General features: G+C 42.1%; 2 pseudogenes; one reads left to right on the top strand and one right to left on the bottom strand.

Moving 5' to 3' along the window:
* The first annotated feature begins 3,295 nt into the window (after positions 1-3,295).
* On the top strand, positions 3,296-4,181 carry LOC107568372 (uncharacterized; annotated as a pseudogene).
* Positions 4,182-5,518: 1,337 nt separating this feature from the next.
* LOC107568394 (P2Y purinoceptor 1-like) lies at positions 5,519-6,573 on the bottom strand (annotated as a pseudogene).
* Between the last annotated feature and the right edge of the window lie 1,646 nt (positions 6,574-8,219).

Below are 8,219 nucleotides of genomic sequence, written 5' to 3' on the forward strand. Positions count from 1 at the left end.
AGAGTGTGTGTGTGTGTGTGTGCGTGTGTGTGTGTGTGTGTGTGTGTGTGTGTGTGTATCACTATTTTATTTGTATGAAACTGAGTAAGTGCTTTGACAATGTGATTGTAACATTTGTTAAGCCAATAAAGCACAATTACAGCTGACTTAGAGATATATAATTATTTTTTATCGTATTTTTATTTTTTATTTTATTTATTTATGTATCTTCCTATACGTATCTGTGTGTATATATATGGCATTTCCTTTTTAGTAACATATTAGTTATAATATATAAATAAATAAATGTTCAGATTTTATAAACCATTTTCTTTTTTGTGTTCATGCTTTGGCAATACAAAATGTATTTTTTTGTCATGCCAATAAAGCTATTTAAATGGAATTGAACTGAAAACAGAGAGAGACATTAGGCAGTGTGTGATTCACTCCTGGGTGTGTTTGCTGTGTGGTTCAGACCGGATCAGACCGGTTCAGACAAACACCAGGAACTCATGGGTTACCTTACTCACTATTAATAATAATAACTCACACAAACAAGAGCTGCATGAACAGAAAGACCATTATGTCTATTTCAGTGACTGAATTAAGTTGTTTTATTATTGTTTTGCTGTCTGTTAAAGCAACACTACACAGGTTTACATGAGAACAGAACACGGCAGCCAGAGTGTTTGAACAGGAAGAGATTTTCGTATTAAAGACATTTGTTAAGCCAATAAAGCACAATTACAGCTGACTTAGAGATATATAATTATTTTTTATCGTATTTTTATTTTTTATTTTATTTATTTATGTATCTTCCTATACGTATCTGTGTGTATATATATGGCATTTCCTTTTTAGTAACATATTAGTTATAATATATAAATAAATAAATGTTCAGATTTTATAAACCATTTTCTTTTTTGTGTTCATGCTTTGGCAATACAAAATGTATTTTTGTCATGCCAATAAAGCTATTTAAATGGAATTGAACTGAAAACTGAGAGAGAGACATTAGGCAGTGTGTGATTCACTCCTGGGTGTGTTTGCTGTGTGGTTCAGACCGGATCAGACCGGTTCAGACAAACACCAGGAACTCATGGGTTACCTTACTCACTATTAATAATAATAACTCACACAAACAAGAGCTGCATGAACAGAAAGACCATTATGTCTATTTCAGTGACTGAATTAAGTTGTTTTATTATTGTTTTGCTGTCTGTTAAAGCAACACTACACAGGTTTACATGAGAACAGAACACGGCAGCCAGAGTGTTTGAACAGGAAGAGATTTTCGTATTAAAGGAGAGGAAGATCTGGCGCCACCTGCTGGACGACACGCAGATCACAGCGCAGTTCCGCTTCCGGCCAGCAGGCGGCGCTGATGCTGATGAGTTTGTCACGCGGACGTCCGGTGAGCGTGATCTCTGAAATGTTCAGATTTTCTCGCAAATGATTGAGCTTTTCTCTGCAATTGAGGGACTGTGATTATTCTTCCTCTGATGAGAGTCACTGCGCGTCCGCTCTGGAGGAAGATGATGGTGAAAAGTTTGTGTAACCATGCATTTTATTTTTCAGGATTCACAGATGAATAGAAAGTTCAAAAGAACAGCATTTATTTGAAATAGAAATATTTTGTAATATTATACATGTCTTTACTGTTACTTTTGATCAATTTAATGCATCCTTGATGAAAAAAAAGTATTAATTTATTGAAGAAAAAAAATCTTACTCCAAAATGTATCACAGTTTATTCAGCATTGATAATAATCAGAAATGTTTCTCGAGCAGCAGATCAGCATATTATACTGATTTCTGAAGATCATGTGACACTGAAGACTGGAGGAATGATGCTGAAAATACAGCTGCGCATCACAGAAATACATTACAGTTTAACAGATATTCACACAGAAAACAGCTGTATTACATTGCAATAATATTTCACATTTTATTGTATTTTTGATCGAATAAGTTCAGCCCTGGTGAGCAGAAGAGACTTCTTTAAAACACACTAAGGCCACATCGACACAAACCAGAGCGTTTTCCCTATCCAAACTTTTTTTATCCTCGTTCTAAAAAAATATTCCATAAACACAGCGTCGTCTCAAGAATTATTTGCATACACACGAAACCACTGAAACTGACTCAAAACGATGTAGTATACATGCCAGACCAGCATGTGGCGCTGTAATTCTGCCACAGAGATACACTAAAGGCCCGGATATACATAAAAACTAAGTTCAATTTGGTTCTTCGTTTAGGGGTAAAATGAAGTTCGAAATACGTGAGCAGCAGTATACTGTTATCGAACATCCCGACGACGCCCACTCTGATGAAAGCGACGTTTATATGAATATGTAAGTGTGTGCTGAGCGTTTAAAACACGACAAAAATGAAGAGAACAACAAGCATTTTTTAATAAAATTCTGATCATAGCAACATGGGTATGTTTGCACGAGCTCTACAAATTAGCACTCCCGTGAAGTCACTGCTCTGCGGACTCGACAGGCGAAACGAACCCAGAGAAGAGTTTCGTGTGGAAGAAGGCGGAGCCTCAGCGCACACCTCCTATGATGTAATCGTCACGGACCAATGCTAGTACGAAGGTGTTTTGCAGACAGAACGAACTTTTCCGGAAATTTAGCTTTGGCAAGCAGTTTCGAACTCTCAAAACAAGCTTAGTTTTGGCTGGATTTTGTTCGAAATTACGTCACATCAGTTCGTTCTGCAATTTCGCCTGTCGTATATCAGGGGCCTTGAAAGCAGAGAAGAAGACTTGGAGCATACGCATAAACCTTGCGTGCTGTATACAAACATTTTTGCTTTAGTAAAGTAGGCTCAGTAGCTTCTGCAGCACGAACACAAGCATGTAGTCCGCCGTTGTTGTTGTTGTTGTTGTTGTTGTTATGTGACGTAGCGGTCGAGACGTGGGGTGATGACATCATCGTTTCACAAAATACACGGATTGGCTGAACACACGAAAACGCAAGGGTTTCGTTTTCAGATTTATCCACTCTGGGACCCGGTTTCAGCCTCCCAAAACGCCGGATCCGTCTGGACTAAACGCTGATACGATACAAAATGTACACGTCTCCGTGTGGACGGGCTTCTACAATAACACTGATCCCAAACGTTTGAGCACTGGTGTATATGCATTGAAGGGACAATTCAACCAGAATTGATCTTTCTGTTATTATTTACTCGCCTTTATGTTGGACTTTCCTTATTCTGTGGAACACAAAAGAAGGCATTTCAATACATTTCAAGTGTCTCAATAGGTACGTTTACATGGACACTTCTTGCTTCCATCGGAATGATGTCTGCGCATCTGCACTCCTCCCCGTGGACTCCAGGGGTCGCTGTCATCACCCAGAAGAGCTTCAGCAGCACCGCCAGCCTCTTCCACTTACCTGAGGAAGTGTTTCTGCTTCTGGGCGCAAGATCCGTCGCGCACTTGCTTTGCGAGAGTCTGCCGGTTCAACGCTGCGCATTGGTCCATACGCCACAGAGACGGACCGGAGCCGAACTCCACGTCGTGCCGCTCCACGGTCTAGAGTTGGAGTGGAAACCTCGCCTCGCAGCCGAGGAAGATTTCCAGGCGTATGACCCTGGATATGTCAGTTCCAAGAGCGGACCGCGCTGGACAGACACCGATCTAGAGGCCGTCAGGAGCCGAATCCGGGCTCAGCTGCCCGACCCGAGCGCAGCTCCGAACGACGCCTTCCTGGGCGATCCGTCCGACCCCGGACTGTTCCCACGTATCGTGCACGGAGAAGAGAAGCAGTGGAGAGTCTGGGAAGACGACGGTCACGTGGCCTTCCTCACGCCGTTTCCCAACACGCCCGGACTCACCGTCCTGGTTCCGCAGAAGCCCCTGTCCAGCGACATCTTCCGGCTGGAGTAGGACGACTACCGACAGCTGGTGCTGGCGACCCGAAAGGTGTCCGGCCTTCTGGAGGCGGGGCTTGGCGCCTGGGGGTTGGGGCTTATTTTTGAGGGCTTTGAAATAGATTACTCATGCTAAACTGATTCCACTCGTCTCAGCACCTGATGAAGCGGAGACGAGCCTCAGCTGTCCAGCTCCGGAGTTCTTTGACCGCTATCTGGGTTACGTGACGTCTGTCATCGGCCAGCAGGGAGAGTCTCCAAGAGATCTGCACCAGAGTTACCCGGCGCTAATCGATTTAATCAGAGCTGTTTAAAGTAATGGAAGAAATAACTATATACACAATTGTGAGAGGAGACAGTATTCTGAGGCAGTATTCATGTGCTCATTTACATACTTTTGAGTTCCCTTCATGTAAAGCCATTGGGTTTTGGGAATGTTTTAATGATTTTTTCATAAACTTGTTTATAGAGCTTTCTGCCAACCGGTGTTAAATCAGAAGATAAATCAGAGTATTTACACACATGCAGCTGCTATAGTTCAGAAGGGAAGAATAAGTGAACACAGACATGTAAGTATGTTAATTATGGAGTTCTTTTATGTATCACACATTTAGCTAATATTCATTTTTGATGTCCTAATGTAATCATAACTAGCTGAGATCAATGACAACACAAGCTCACGTGACCATTTACTGTAAATGTTTTTCATGTTAATTAATCTCGTAGCATCATCTAGTTACTCAAATACAAGCTCGTACCATCTGCGTCACCTCAGTCTGTTCTTAATTAATCCCCAGGCATTTTAATTAACATCTTAATTAGTGATTAGTTAATGTTCTTAATTATGCATCTGGAAAGCTGGTATCTAATCTGTGAGAAATAAAAGAATCAGACAGAAACACAACAGTGAGGAGAAGAGAGTGAAGTTCGGCTCCGTTCGCTGTAGCCCGATCTTCCCAGAGTCTGACAATCAATCAGAAAAGAGTCACGAGAATCTAACGTTACGAATGAGCAGCTGAGAAAGAGGCAAACATGAGATGTCTGGGGAAACACGACACACAGAAAACACAACAACCAGCTCAGTTTCATAAAGTCAGCATGCTAATGATGAGCGCTTCGTTAAATCAGTGCTTCTCAACTGTTTTTTTATAAACTCAAGACAGAGTCAACACAATGCAGGGATTTACAAAAGTGAACATTGAAATCTATTTTTGTTGTTTCATTCATAGTGTTTGAAGACGAAGCGTCACAACCTGTCCATGTAGATTTATCTGTTGAATTTGACTTTTAGACCTAGTAACATAAACTTGTGCCAAAGTAGTGTGGAGTTTGATGGACACACTATCTTTGACATCAGCAACAACATGGGAAGTTGTTTCCCTCCCTTTCTTGCTGTCATAATGATTATATATGGTTAGTTTTAATGTAATATTTGTCCAGTGTCCCATCACAATGGATCTGAGGCCCATGCTTGGGTCACAAACCACTGTTTGGGATCCACTGGATTAGCCAAGGGGTCTCCAACCCTGCTCCTGGAGAGCGACTGTCCTGCAGACCCCAGTCAGACACACCTGAACCAGCTAATCAAGGTGTTCAGGGTTACTAGATAATTACAGGCAGGTGTGTTAGAACTGAAGTCTACAGGACAGTAGCTCTCCAGGAGCAGGGTGGGAGATCCCTGGATTAGACAGAGATACAGTCAGTCCAAGAGTCTCAAATCACGCACACTTCAGACGCTCACGGTGATGGGTTTCTTAGAGGGACTCTGCAGGCATTGACAGAATGCAGATCGATACATCTTAGAGATGTAGAGCAAAGGCTTGATGGTGCAGCTCAGGTCCATGATGGAGAACACGCCGAGAAGAACCCTACAGTGCAGCGTCACGAAAGAGAAGGTGGAAGCAAATGGCAGCAGAGCCACAGGAGGCAGATAGTTCACCACGATGATGCCGAGGATGATAAGCTCCATTTTGAAGGCCTTCTTCTTCACCGGGTTCATGACTTCTTTCCCTGCGACGCTCTTCCTGAGGACCCAGATGATGGAGAGGTTGCAGAACACCATGATGAAGAAGGCTGAGAGGATGACGCCGCTGAAGACCTCGTTCACGCTCAGGATGCCTAAGATGCATTTGGACATAGAGTAGGCTAGGATGAGTCTCCACACCAGCACCGTGACGCCGATCCGGATTCGAGTGTCACAGGTCCCTGTGAAGAGGATGGGATGGACCACAGCGATGTACCTGTCCAGACAAATACAGGTGAGAAACAACGGAGTCACGTCTTTCATAGGCGAAACGCTGGGAGTACCAGACGCACGGATTGTTAAAGTACAGCCAGTTGACCATGTCCACCGGCGTCATGAGGCCAAAATAGGCATCCAGGATAGAGAGGTTAAAAATGAAGACATCAGATGTTGAGCCTTCGCTCTTCTTCCTCAGAATCTGCCACAACACCAGTGTGTTCAGGGGAACGCCTGCAACCAGGTTCAATACTTTGACTCCAAAGTACAGCCTCCGCACACACCTCAAACTGGTACCACGGTAGATGGTGCCACCCGCTACTCGTGGAGTTCAGGTTCAATGCCGAGCTGTTTGCCATGATGATGAAATGAGCTGCGAACGAGAGCATGGCGTTGGTTATAATGATCCGTCTTTGATGAGCGACTGTTATATCTACGTGAACTTAAGACACAAAACAAACAATGATTTGAAGAGTGTGTCTCTCAGAGCCTCATCAAGTTAAATGATTGCAGACAGATATCTCACCCACCGCTTGTTCAATATGGAGGTGTTCTGCTATAGTTCTGTGCGGTTGTCTGTCTCCGCTGACGTTTCTCTGACCATCACCCAACTTAGATGTGTCGTCAGTTTGGCATCTCTCTCGGGGCGCTCCGAGAAAAGCTCTTCCCGCGGGAGACAGAGGTGGAACATTTTGGATACAACCAATTATTGGGGTTCTTTTGGGTCAACAAGAAGATCTCGTCTGCGATTGGATGAAGAGGAGGGTCTGGCGGAAAAGTTTGCGATAAAGACTCTGCAGTTCGATGGAAGGGGACGACTGAAGTTTTGTGATGTAACTGCAGGCTGCGAGCAGAGCTTCACGTAAACAGGTGATGCAAGGAACAAATGAGTAAATCTACTGTAACATCTTGCAAATACACATTTCTGGCTCTCTGCCACAGACAAGCTGTGGGGAACGAAATAAGAGCCCTAGACCATCATAACTACTCTGTAGAGTGATAAATGTTAGTAAGAAGAGCGAAGGCTCAACATCCGATGTCTTCATTTTCAACCTCATCAGGTGCTGTGTAAGGACTCTACAGTTTGCCTTCGTACATCTGAAGTTCATTTCATTCATTCAGACTTCGAATCCGGTCAGACTTTCATTCAAATTGTCTGTTGTTTGAATCTGAGACGTTTTAATGCATGGGAGTTTAGTAAACCTTTCGTTGTTTCCCCTACTGATGACAAACGTACATAATGCAACATTTATGCATTTGACACTTTTCCTTTCATGTTCATTTTCTACACAAACGGCATCAGTGGAGTTTGAGATAGAATAAATCTTTGTCTCTGAAACTGTACTCATGAACTCGTTTATATACTTGGTGTTCATCTCATGTAAAGCTGTGGATTATTTTTTCATATACGCATTTATAGAGCTGTATGTTTTGTCAAACCTGTGTGCTTTACAGTTTTCACTGAAGATCTCTCTTCTGTTATTTTGATATTTCAGAGTATTAACACACATGGCTGCTATAAGAATAAGTGAACACAGACAAGTATATCATTTTTGAAGTTCCTTTATGCATCAAAAATACAGAAACTATTGATATTTCTTGTCTTTTTTGCTCTGGTTATTAAACCATCTCTAGCAGTCTGAGATCAATGACAACACAAGCTCACAGTAAATGTTTTTCATGTTAATTAATCTCGTAGCATCATCTAGTTACACAAATACAAGCTCATACCATCTGCGTCACCTCAGTCCGTTCTTAATTAATCCCCAGGCATCTTAATTAACATCTTAATTAGTGATTAATGTTCTTAATTATGCATCTGGAAAGCTGGTATCTAATCTGTGAGAAAAAAGAATCCGACAGAAACAGCAGTGAGGAGAAAAGAGTGAAGTTCGGCTTCGTTCGCTGTAGCCGGATCTTCCCAGAGTCTGACGATCAATATATATACAAACCCGATTCCAAAAAAGTTGGGACACTGTACAAATTGTGAATAAAAACAGAATGCAATGATGTGGAAGTTTCAAATTTCAATATTTTATTCAGAATACAACATAGATGACATATCAAATGTTTAAACTGAGAAAATATATCATTTTAAGGGAAAAATAAGTTG

This window comes from Sinocyclocheilus grahami, unplaced genomic scaffold, assembly GCF_001515645.1.
Source record: "Sinocyclocheilus grahami isolate Dianchi unplaced genomic scaffold, SAMN03320097.WGS_v1.1 scaffold1239.1, whole genome shotgun sequence".
NCBI classification, from domain to species: Eukaryota; Metazoa; Chordata; class Actinopteri; order Cypriniformes; family Cyprinidae; genus Sinocyclocheilus; species Sinocyclocheilus grahami.